General features: G+C 37.5%; 1 long non-coding RNA gene across 1 annotated transcript in view; it reads right to left on the bottom strand.

Moving 5' to 3' along the window:
* Positions 1 to 1375: 1375 nt before the first annotated feature.
* The window catches only part of LOC108244315, a 96602-nt gene continuing 84717 nt past the window's right edge, over positions 1376 to 13260 (bottom strand). The window contains exon 4 of the long non-coding RNA XR_003039807.2: positions 1376 to 1443. This is a non-coding gene — a long non-coding RNA (uncharacterized LOC108244315). The remainder of the gene's footprint in view (positions 1444 to 13260) is intronic.

The following is a 13260-nucleotide window of genomic DNA, read 5'->3' as shown; positions in this document are numbered from 1 at the left end:
AACTTTCTGTGTGGAAGGCAGATAAATAACACTAGATTAGATCATAGCAGCTGACTCAGTTCTTGTTAAAAATCACACTCAACTAAACTGACTCACACACCCCTCACAAATTGCATTTCTAATTCTGTTATAACTTAAGCAAATATGTTTCACTCTATAGTTATCCAAGTTATTAAAATTGTGGTGTGTTATTATGCTACAGGACTGTTTTATTATCAATAACCTAATTATGCTGAGTCATTGTGCCTTCCACAATCTTTTCTGCAGTTTAGTTGTGATTTTTGTCCTCAAATGCTCAATCTGTGGTAATTTAATTTGCGCATCTTCTAATATTACTGCATTTGTGTTGAACTATTGCAGTTCAATTTCGAAATTTCCATACCACCACTTGCTGTTCTGATCATTAAAGTGCTTCCACACTGAGAAATATGGGCCCATGCAGCCCACTATAAGTACCAAGGTAGTCTGGTACAGAATGCTGTCTAACCAGTTTTAGTCAGTGGGAGGAAGATGCATCCTCAGGAAGGATAGTGATGCAACTGCAGCAGATTTTAGCAGGCACTAACGCCTAATTGTGTTGAGGTATTAATTAAGTGTTATTGTCTCCAAGTGGGCGAAGGCACCACCAGGGTGTCTGAGTGTGTGTATGTGCATGTCCATGTGGCTTCCCATTTCTATGCAAATTGGGTCATCTGAGGGTGTTAAATTGTCACCCTAATTGTAGAATTAGGTTTCTGGTCAGAGGAGCAAAAGTTGAAAATATTCATTTGGCATCTCAGATAAGTGCACAGCTCAACACGTTTGAGTTCAGAGAACACTGCCATGTCAAAAAGTGTGCACTGTTATATAAACAGGGGGGCATACACAGCATACAAAAGATGATCACTGGCTTTAATAGTGAAGCCAATGCAGAAAAGCCTTTAAAAAAAGCACAATATCAAATCAGTGATGCATGCTAAGAGCTAGCTTCAAAATATCTGTGGTTCTCATAAGGGCTGTTTATAAAACACTGAAGCTGGGGCTGAGATGCCTTTTTCCTTTCTCGGTGGGATTTATTTTACGACTGAGGCAGCAAGGGGGTTTGAAGTCAATCTGCTCTTATGCCTCTGAGCTGCCAAGGAAGGTAGTCACAAAGCTCAAACAGTTAATATATGTAAAAGACAAAACACAGATGGTGTACGACAACTATCTAAATTACACCTCTAATATTTTTAATATTGACCCCCACACTGGTAATGGTCATCTATGCCACAGAGTTCAGCAGCACTTCTCAACAGTGTTCTGTTTTCAAGCATCACAACTCCTGAAAGAAAAAAAAAGNTATATATATATATATATATATATATATATATATATATATATATANAAGTACTTACTCTTTACTTGGATATTTGGGTGTGTGCTTTTTGACAGTTCTTCTCTTTTTAGTTGTACTGCCATTTCCTATGAAAAGCATAAAACGAAACGAGGAAAGATTAACTGTTGGGGTTGAGAAATATCCTGAGATAAATGACAAAATCTTGTCATTATAGAGACAATGCCAGAAAAAAATAATAAATTGCTCAAGATATTGACCATTAGGGTAAGAAATCCTGTTTAAATAAAGTTAAAGTTCATGCTTAATTCCACATGAGCAGCATTCTGTGTTATTAAAGCAGACTTCAAAGTGATGTTTTGGTAGCATCAATTGATAAATTTCCATTCATGCACTCCTGGTAATGTTTCTGTGTATTTCCAGCATAAAGGTTAGCCAGCATTCTGAGGCAGTCTAAAATGCAAATACACTTTTCCTTTTCATTATGGTGTTACACCATATATTAACTTTGAGCAATGTGTTGATCCTCATGTTAGTAATTCTATAAATTAGGTATTGTGGATATGTCATTTACTTTTACCATCATTATCTTTATTAGATGTTATGATACCTACTTGGCATGGCTCTTTCCTTGCTCATTTTCCATTGACAGTACCCTTCTTATAAGACAAGAATCTTCTGCTTCTCATTGCAGTGTGCTTGTGCATATATTAGAAAAATAACATATTAGAGATGGCAACAGCTAATCTCTAGACTTTAAAACTGGTTCACGAAGCAACGAATCCTGACATTGTGGCCACATTTGCTTGTTACATCCAGTCTACCTAAAAAAATCCTAGGAATGTGAATTCCAGCTCTGATTTCTTTATTTTGTAAACTACTGTGACATTATAATATTGACTTGGAGCATTAACTTAACTCTGGAAATTTTTTTTAAAATGCAGAAACCATTTTAACGTCTACTTTATTGTATCGACTCTGTTTGTATTTTTGTTGATCTTCCTTAGCAAGCATTAAAAATGCATTCCACAGACTTTGCAATATAGTGTACTAGTATACATGCCTTATATTGGCATATTGATGTGGCCTCTGTTTATGTAGAAGGAATCAGCAACAATTAATGACGTATTTGCTTGAAGGGGTGTCCCATTTTGTAGTAGAATATTTTAGCCACTTATGACTTTCCATAAAAGGGCCAAAGGATAGAGGTAAGAGATTCAGAGTAAATTTGACGGTCCCATCCTGGATTTGTTGATATGGCAGTCCTTTTTCTTATAGTAGGTTCACTGGTTATCAGCACGCCACTAGGAGTGAAAGTACTGCTGCACTAATGTCACAAGAATTATCTAACCCAGCAGGTTCAATTAAAAACTCCATTTCCTGCTGTTGTGATCTTGTGCTTGTTAAGACTAAGGAGGTTTTAACTCCTCTCACAGGTTTTATCAGTTCTATCTTCAGGCCTGAGACAGCAAAAATCGTCTGTTCTTTTCTCTTCTGTTTGTCCTCTGTGCTTGTAATTACCTCTTCACCATGATCCCTTTATACCTTCAAGTCGACGAAGACTCCTCCAGGGTATCCAAGTATGTGTGTGCGTACACTCGCATACAGTGTTATGGCTGCCCATTCCCTATGCGGTTTGAGGTATGCTTTTATGTGTGTGTAAATCTGTGTGCATATGCCAGAGTCCTGTGGGGCTTTTTGGTGCGCTGGATAAATAATGATGAATTACAGATTGATTACCCAGGAGTAAAAACTCTGGTATTAAACTTATTATAAAAGGCTGCAACCTGTGAGCTGGGTTTGCATGCACAGGAGAACACACTTAGCTTCTGCTGTGCTCATAATTAAGGAAGTATTATTTCTGGGTCATAAACATAAAGATTGGCAGCATGAGTTTTTTTTAAAACTATATTGATTGCATTTAGTTTGTGTGCTTGGGGTGAGACAACAGCTTCACAGGCAGTCAATACGTTACCTACAAATTTCCCATACTGGTCTATTATTTGCAGCTTTTACGACCAATGCAGATTAATAACCTGTGTCAACCTGTATTTTGCAAATGAGAAATGTGTTGTTTTTAATGCTTAGGCACATTGTTAAACTCCACAATAGGAGAGTTATTCTAAAGCAACAGTGATAAAGTTTCAACAAAAGAGGCAATTTGAATGGTTAAAATGGACATTGTTACAACAGTTGCAGTTCTTCCTTGAACAATGTTGGCTGGTCACAAGATGTTTTACCTGGAACATGTTTTATTTTTGGTGTACTTTTTAAAATTTCAATTTAATTTTTTTATTATCAACTCCATGGTCCAACTCTATGGGGAAAATATCAATTTAGAAGCATTTATGTCGTCACTATGGTTAGCTGGAAATGAAAATAAGATGGGAGTTTGTTTTAATGCCTAATATGACCTTTTCTTTATATATTGCACATGAAAGTTTGGTCAGGAACCCTTTGCCTTAGTTTTGGAAGTAAACCAAGTAAACCTGAAACCTCATTTTTAGTTTTTTCTATTGGTACTTTAACAAAAAAAAACACTTGTTTTGGAAGCAAATTACAATATAGCTTGTTAATACAAGGTTAGAAGTAACTTTGTGATACAGAGTGGTCCACCGTAGGTACTAGGTATATACCCAGTGAGTACAATTGTCTCATGGTCATTGCATAATACCACCTTGTTCATGCTAGTACTCTGTAGGTACCCGGTACATGCCTGGTAAGTACTGGGGTGTATTATGTATTGCTGCTGCTTTTCTAATGTGAAGCCATTATGAAAATTTTACAGGTTTAGCCTTTGCTCCCGATTCCAATTTTACATTTCACATCACATTTTTTCTCCATGATGGACTTTAAGAATGAATGTTCATTGATTACCACGGCTGTATGGCAATAAATTGATTCTGATGGGCATTATGTGAATTTCTCATTATTTGAGTGTAGAAAGTTTTTTTTTTCCCTAAGGGAAATCTGCAGGTTCAGTTCCCATGAGAGCTGTGAGAAGAAACATAAGGATGACCGAATGTATCAATCTATGTCATCTGCTGTGCATAGAAGTAAAAAAAGAATGAACTTGTAGATACAGATGTGCCAACAAAAACGTTCTTTACTGCTCACCTTTAGTTTCAGGATTAGCACCTCAAACAACTGGTTGGAACTGAAGTAGAAGCAGAGCGGCTGTTCATTAGAGGCAGCTGAGGTGGTATGGACTTAGGATGGCTGCCAGACACCTCCCTCTGGAAGATTTCTTTCAACTCTAAACTAGGAGAAGACCTCGCGAGCCAATCCATGGCCAACTAGAACGATTACATTTCCTGTCTGGCCTGAGAAAGCCTTAAGGTCCCTCAGAAGGAGCTAGAGCACATGACAGAGGACTTCGCCTTGCCTGCTGCCTCTACTGATAAAGATGGATGAAGCTATTTAGCCATTGCCTCTGAACTTTATCCAGGAGAGTTTCTGAATACGATGGTCTCTTGTCAGATTAAAGTGAACTTTTTTAATTTGACATTTCTAAGCTTTCTGTTGTGTGGTATTTAATGTTTTACTTGTTTGATGGTGTGCTTCTGTGCTGCGTCCCTCTTGAAGCACATCTCAAATATGAATTTATGCCCAGGGATGAAAAGCATCTGCAAATGGCATGCCTCAAAGGGAGGAAATCAGGAAAAATCAATGAAACAATTCGGTAATTTTGACAGTAAGGCCTATTTTGCATAAAGAGAAACTACTGTTTGTACCTCATTGATAAAATCTACTGGAGATGGTCTACATATCCCACACAAATAAGGTGACAGTTTTTTCAAGCAGTTATAGTATAGCTAGTGTTTATAGTTCTGTTTTACATATCTGTTAGACTTTAAATTTTATCAATCCCCATTTCTGAACCCACTATGACATTAAACAGATCTCACAGGCTTTTAGCTCATTTCAACTTCGCATAGTAATATTCTTAAAATTGCCTTACTACATTCAAAATAAAAGCGAACATCGATTCACGTTTGATTTACCATTGGTTTAATAACTGACAAAAACAGACCTTTGGGTTTTATTTACTCACTTGTTTTTTATAGCAGTTCTTCATTACAGTTAATTATGTTGAGAAGTACTGATCAGTGATTTAAAGCACCTACCGTAAGCTCATTTACAAGTTTTATATTTTCCTTTTCGGAGTCTACTACAAAAACAATTTTTCTGATGCTTTACAATTTTGTTTCACCTCCCCTCACTATTTGTCTGAAATGTGTTGTTTTACCCCTTGTCGATTTAAGACCACCTTCCCAAAGGTAAAGCAAACTAGCTATTGGGATGGAATTTTACAAACATGCCTGAAAGGAGTTTTGTTATTTCCAGGAACAAAAGCCCAGACTACATGTATCCAAGATCAGGCAATGCTAATAGTCACGTTTTGCCTCTTTTCCAAAACGGAACATTTACACAAGGGTCTGAGGTACTCATGTTGAATAATATGCATTGTCCCTTTTACATAGAAAAATAAAAACAAAATCTAGTAATTTGTTGTAGCCAGTGCACCTTTATCTTGGGCACTCTGACATACTTTTATGTAGCGTTTTGTCTGATATTGTGACAACCGTGTCAACCAGTTCAGTATATGTTGAGAACATTTACATTTATATCTCTTATGGACAAGGCAAAAACGTCAATGTTCTCCAGTAAAGGCTGTTATTCATTTGGGCCAGCAAGGACAGTGGGCAGTTTAGCTATCCTCAAGCATTTCTCTTCATTGTAAAAAATACAAATGACACTTGGGAAATGGTTATGGGAAAATATAAAACAGAAGCAAGAGGTTATATCTTTTACGAGCAGAATGATGCACAGGCTTGCTAGTATCTTCAACCACAAGCTGGTAAATGAACAAATACCCCTTAAATCTTACACACTTAATGCCACTTAATGACAACTTGTGATATCCGTTTATATTTTTTAAACCAGGAGCTTTTCTCCAAATAGGATACATATATTACTACGCTTTAAGATCTTTTTATTGGCTCCATCTAAACAAAGTCATACCAAGAAAATTAGAAAACCTTTCAAACTTGAAGCAATTGGAAACTCAGATTTTCAATTTGTTTTTACCAACAAACCAAAAATAAACAGCTGTCACTGATAAAAATTAAATGGTTAAACCAACAGTTGGCCTCTAAAAACCCGAGAGAAAGCAAACAAAAAAGGCTAAAACTGAAATGAAAGTTGTTGTTTTTTACTCAGTGTGATAGAGAGAAATTAAGTCACGAATATGACTGCTGTATTAATTGTGTCAGAATGTTAAAGGTACTTAGTGTTCATATCTATAATGCACATTTTGAAATAACTTTGTTCAACTCGTGACTTATAACAAAAAATATTTCTGAAAGACGGATCATCACAGAATATGCTGTACTGAACTGAATAAAAGGGAAAATGAAGTATTTGAGAGTAAAATTAGTTTGTCTAGTGCTCGTCTGAGCTTTGTTTGCTATGTATGCTATTTTAAATAGGCTGGATATCGATGACACTAGTCAAAAGTCTTGGTAATTTATGTGCAAACAATCAGAGTTTTCCTAATATGGCCACTCATTGAAATTACAAGCAAAAAATTAGAGCAAAAAACAGACATTAAGACTAGATGTAGACTAATTGTTCAGTCGGCTGAATAATTAGGACGATTTTTGCCTTTGTTGAACTCGTCAGCATCAGCCATGACTGAAACAAATGGAACCCAGGCACATTGGTGGGGCAGCACAGTGATGTCACATTTAACAGTAAGCCCTTTTGTTAATAAACTTCTTTGGAATAAAAGTACATTACATGGCAGGGGGGCTTGTTCTAGTGCAACAGTGGCAGACGCCTAAAGGAGTTGATCAAAATATGGTGCTAACCTTTAAAAGAACATTGTCAAATCAGGGAAAATGACAAGGTCTTAATTCTTACTTTCAAAACCTTTTTTATTTCCTTAAATAGGAAATATTGCTTTGATAGCAAAAAAAAGTACAGAGCTTTATGCTTCAGCAAGCCTGAAAATGTGTAAATTTGGGCTAAATCACAAACAATTGTTTGGTTTTTTTCTTTAAAATCCATTATATTGATGAATCAAACACAAACATCAGGTTGCCTAATATCTTAAGACCAGCTTTAGGCTCTGAAACACACCGATTGGTCAATTTTTAAAGCATAAGAAAATTGTGTCCTCCTTTAAAAACAAAGGTCTAATTTAAGGTGCATTCTTGCAAAAACTAGAAAAATACTGATGAAAAATGGAACGATGCAAATGTGTTGCTGTGTAAGGTTTGCTGCAGAAAGGTCCAGTGCCAGGAACTGACATAGGTTTAAATCAGGGAGCAAAACACTAGTCAGTACAGTGTAATGGATTGAATCAGCTTATTAAGACTGTGGATTGAGTAGGTTTGGCCTCCTGCTGCCATGTCAAACCAAAGAAAGCTAAGAGATTTGTGCCTGAGCCTGTGTTGGGTTGATAGCTTTAGCAGATTTCCAGTGAACCTTCTTAGTTCATGCAACTACTATATTCTAGAAGTTCTTTTTTTTTTCCTACATCAGATTGTGTTTTTGTATCTTATGGTTGCAATTTGAGCTGTGTGGAATGTGCAGGACTGTTGAAAAATCAGTCACACAGCATGGGGAAAGAAAAATAAAACAGATAATGAAAGTATTCATTCAAACAGGAAGTCTAACAACACAATTAGCTTCATTTAAACTCAGTTAGACAAAATTGTGAATTTAATCAGTCGGCAAATACACGTTTGCTTGCTGCACCTGCGACCAGGCTTCTTTCTCTGCAACAGGTTGCTACTAACCTTCTTTACTTCTGAAAGAGTTGTTACAGTAGCCAAAGCTCCTCGAAGTGGAAAGACATGTTTACTGCCTCTATTGGGAGATGCAACAGAAAATCATGGGCTTTTATTTTTTTACCAACTTAAGTCATGAATCAGAAAAGCTAAAGGGCTATCTGAGAATGTGACAACAATAGCCTACATTTAAATCAAAAGTATTTTTTTCTGTGGCAATGTGTGGAACAAATCCTTGGCAGAAAGATCAGTACTTTCAGAAAAAAAGAAGAAGAAAACAGGGCATCATATTTGATGGCAAAGCTACAAAAAGCCTTACACAATTGGGGATTTATTGCTGACAAATTCAAAATGAAACGTAGAGGCTTTATGAAAAAAGGGAAGGTTAAACAACCAAGATGTGTCTTGTGTTACATTTCTGATGTGCTTGGTGTCCTAGTTAGCAGGAAATCCTTTCAAAAATTCCCTCCCTCTGAGGGATTTATGGCCTGAAAAAGTCTGATAGTCTCTGTGGTAGTGAGGATCAAGTTCAATGTGGGAAATACTTGTGTTAAATTACTCAAAACATCTGAGAAAATCATCATAGTTTACTAATAAGACTGAATTTGGCAAAATAACATTAGGTCCCCTTCACAATGTATGACATCTCGCTGCATTTTCCATAACTTGCAGAGCATGGCTGGATCTTGGAAGAAGGTGTGAAAGTAATCATGATACTGCTACGCTCTTAGTACTCGCCAAATGGGTATTTCCTGTTCTTTTCCACATCCTTGTGACATTGTCTCGTGCCATTCCCTTTTACCCATCCTGGTACAAGTCTCTCAAACCACAGGATTCAGTTACATGCATCATGTCTAAGCTAGGTTGTTTCCACAACCTTGTCACTTGCATAAGATCGGCGTGGCCAGTCCTGTTTCAAATTCTTGATGAGGTAGTGGCGTCGGTGCATGCGGCCTTCAGGTCATGGATAAAAAAAAAAAACTACAACCACAGCCACCATTCTTCTCCTACCTTCAGCCAGGACCTTGTTATGGAGCCCACACATGTACGAACCACTGCCACAACCTTGTTATGGAAGTTATGTGCATGTTCAAATCCCTTTATGCTGTATCAAACATAACAGAGAACCTGCTGAATTCTAAATACATGCTCGCCGACCTCATCAAGACCTCGCAAAGACCATCCATGTTCTAGCTGATTTTTTATTGATTAAGTTATTATTTTGCGAGTGGTAATATAAATTATAATAACTTTAGAATGGAAGAAAGGGAAAATGATTTACTGGCTTAAATAAGGAGAAACATGTCTCCAGTTTTTAGTCAAGTCAGTGCTGTGCAATTTGAGAGCACAATCCATGTCACCAAGGGAAGGATCAATATTATTTTGGCACAAAAGAAATGCCCTATGTCAGTATGCTTCCACATTTGGGCTCAGAGGCTCAGTCCCTGCCAACTTTGTTGTCCTGCCAACTGAACAGAAACCTATAGCCATGTGTCATTTTATCACAACGACTGTAAACAACAGCGTTCAGAGCAGCCGGCCTCAATTTTACATCTCACTGGCAAAATTAACTCTCATTGTTCCTCTTGCCCTCTGCTTGGTGTGGCTTTGAGATTAGCTGTGAAAGTTATGCTAATGTGTAACAAGTTTTTCCTATTTGCACCGGCTTAAAACTATAATTCAAAATTAAAAAGGGTGGGGGGGTTATGATAGCTACGATAAACACCCTGGTGCCTTTTAGATGATAGACTGACAAGGCTAGGAAAAAAAAAAAGTGCTAACTGACCAGAGGGCAGAGAATTCACATTTGACATTTGTGGCAGGTTTCATTTTGGACAAATTCACTCATTCCGCGTGCCCTTGCCCCCCCCCTTTTTTTTTTAAACTCACACACAAACACACAAATGGACTGTCGCATAGCTCTATCCCCAGGGACACTTCCAGTGCCTTGAAGTCTGCTGCACCACCAATCTTCCAAGGCTCTGAGAACAGAACGATTGCACCCTGCTGTATCTAAATATCACTGCTACTGCTGGAATATGTGTTACTCACGACAATCTCGCCTTGTAGTCAGGCTGACACATGATTAATTATTTTCCCTAATTTTTTTTTTGGCTGGTTTGCTTTATTAACATCACTTGCAACATCCCAGATGACACAAACTAGCTGCGCTGCATCGCCGTGAGCAGAGATATATTTACACCAGGCTAGTTATCGAGGCGACACATGCACATATCACATGCAGGCTCGCTGACATCATCTTCTGTGATTGGATCGAGACCAAAGAGAGTCTTGCTACATAGAATGAGAGGAGTGTGACGGGATGAAAGGAGTCCAAAGAGGGACGGGAAAAAGGAAAGATGTGAGGAGGAGGAGAAAGAAGGAAGAAACAAAAGGAGTGGAACAGAGAGAAGCTAAGAAGGGGAAAATAAGTAGTCTGACTAAGCAAGACAAGCCTGTTATGAAACAGCAATAGGCTGAGTACCGACCAGCTTCTTGGATTGATTTATAAATGTGAGCTGACAGTTGAAGACGAGTGAAAACAAACTTTCTGGTTTCGTTGCCAACACGCGTTGGAAGCTCGCGGGCATATTATTCACTGTCATGTGACGCAAGTCCGACAGAGATTGTAGCTCACACCAAATCTGTCTGAATGAAACAGAATCAGTCATGCTTTATTTGCCTCTTGTTTCAGTGCGTTATTATTAAAAGGCACTGTACAAATACACAATCCTTTAAATGGTTGCATTTCCACCAAATGTCATTTCTTATAGAAGTGAGATGGAAATACACTGGATACAGCCTGCATGGTAGGACTAAAACCTTCAAACATACTGTAATTCTATTTTTATCGCCCATTGTTGAAAGGCAAATGTTTCTGTCTGTGTCTGAGCCTGTGTGTGTGGGTGTGTGTCTTTTAGCAAAAATTCTTATGAACCACTGGAGTGATTTTCATTAAACTCAAAAAAATAATCATTGGAGCTGATTAACTTTTGGAGTCAACCCAATTCAAGATGGCCACCGCAGCTAACAGACTTTGGAGAGTATCAGATGAGTCCGATTTATAGATAGTGAGCTACAATTTGATGTGGTAGTAGCTGAGAGTCATTTACAACATAATCAAAGAGGTAACATCTCACACAAGATCTCACAGTATTGTGTGAGATTGTGCAGAATATATTCATGGTTTGACCAAAATGGATATAATGCTGTCTTTTCTTAACATAAGAGGATCTTAGTTTTATTATCTGGCACAAAATGTAGCAGGCAATATGCATTTATTCAAAGAATATTACACCTTTACATACATCTGTAGGCAGCAGGATGACCTGATCTAAAACGTAAAATTTGTTCTGCAATGACCTTTTGAACTACTCTGAAACTGTGCTTTCCATCTCTATAGCCAGCTAAATCTACCTAAATTAAAAGTTCTTGTTAAGATCTGACAACATGTCTTGGATGTGGCATGCATCTTCAGGATACAGGGTATTTTTAGCTTGTGAGAGTGTGTTCTCATTTTAGGCATTCAAATGGAAAATTAAAACACCAACTGAAAAAATGTATAATAATAAAATTGTGTTACTCAGTGATTCGGCACAATCTAAAACCCAACATGTTATACAAACACGTCACATTTCACTTACTTCTAGACATGTTACTCAAGTGTGCATGCTCTGCCAAACAAATGTCAACCGCCTTTTCTTACCCCTCCAGGTTGTATGCACACATACACACACACACACACTCCACAGTCTCTCCCTGTCTACCTCATGCTCTTCCCCCTTCTGTCTCTCCCCGGGAGACTGATGCAGTGGCTGATTGCGTGGGAAGTTCCTCTGTCATCGTTAGCGGGCTTAGACGCACTTGTCAGGGGCCACATTAGGAGTTTCCAATGAACTCTCCTTCGCCTCTGACAGTCAGGAAGCAGTTCCGAGATGGGTCAGTGGTCTTTTTGAAGCATACCAGGGCAGAATCTGCACTACGGATCAGTACATTTGGTTTGAAGCAATTCCAATACAAATTGGAAAGGGTTGGTAATGTGCAGGCTGGTACAGATATGGAATAATCAGCCTTTCAGGCAGCAAAAGAGGTCATCTGCACAAATTGAGATGTAACTTAGTAGCAAACAGTGGTGAAGGGAACCAAACAGCAAGGCAAGGCAGGTTTATTTGTACAGCAACAGGACAACAAAGCGTTTTCAACAGCAGCTGATTTTATGCTGATTTATGTAGGTAAGGTTTACATGATTTGAAAGAAAATGGCTACAGATTAGCAACACTTGAATGTTTTACTCATGAAATATGTATCTACCAGGTTGACTTTTATTGTCTTATTTGATACTAATGTTAATTTACACCCACAAGGCTAATGCTATAAATGTTAGCTCTCAACATCTACAAGAACGTCACTGAATACAATAAAAACATCTTAAAAATCATCTTAAATAATCTTAAAGTTATAGATCAGTTTTTGTTTATTTGTTTGTTGGTTTTTCAAATAATTTAAATTTGGACAACCAGGGAGAGGTTCCTATAGGGAAATCAAGCTAATCCAAAGAAAACTCAGTATTTAGAACTGAATTTACAAAAACCCTAAACAAATCGAATTTTCAAAATCTCTCAGCGGTTTAACAAATGCACCATTGAAATAGTTTACAAAGCACCAGTTTTGCATCAAATGGTAATTTATATCCATCTGAAATAATGTGTAAAAATCTAGAAAATCCATAAAAGACGTAACAGTTATTGGTTTGAGTTACTTTAGACAATAAAATTAAATTTAGCATCAGAATAGATCTTAAGGCTCGTATCACACTGGGGAGCGGTTGAACACAAAACATTGCAACAAACAAAACAGAAATCTTCATTTGAAATCACACCGATTGACACATTTGCACAAGCTCAATAAATTGGGCCAAAAATCCTGCATGTTTTTCTTGTTTCCTGCTCCAACACACCTGATTCAGAGGTTAAATTACCTCTTCATGTTCTGCAGAAGCCTGTTATCAATCAATCAATCAATCAAATTTTATTTGTATAGCACATTTCAGCAGCAAGGCATTTCAAGGTGCTTTACATAATTAAAAAACAAAATAAAAACAGCATGTGACATTGAATAAACAGTAAGAAAGAGACAAAAACCCGCACT

The sequence above is a fragment of the Kryptolebias marmoratus genome, linkage group LG23 (assembly GCF_001649575.2).
Source record: "Kryptolebias marmoratus isolate JLee-2015 linkage group LG23, ASM164957v2, whole genome shotgun sequence".
In the NCBI taxonomy this organism is placed as follows: domain Eukaryota; kingdom Metazoa; phylum Chordata; class Actinopteri; order Cyprinodontiformes; family Rivulidae; genus Kryptolebias; species Kryptolebias marmoratus.
The sequence above is the reverse complement of the archived record's forward strand: the minus strand, read 5'-3'. Positions and strand labels throughout refer to the sequence as shown.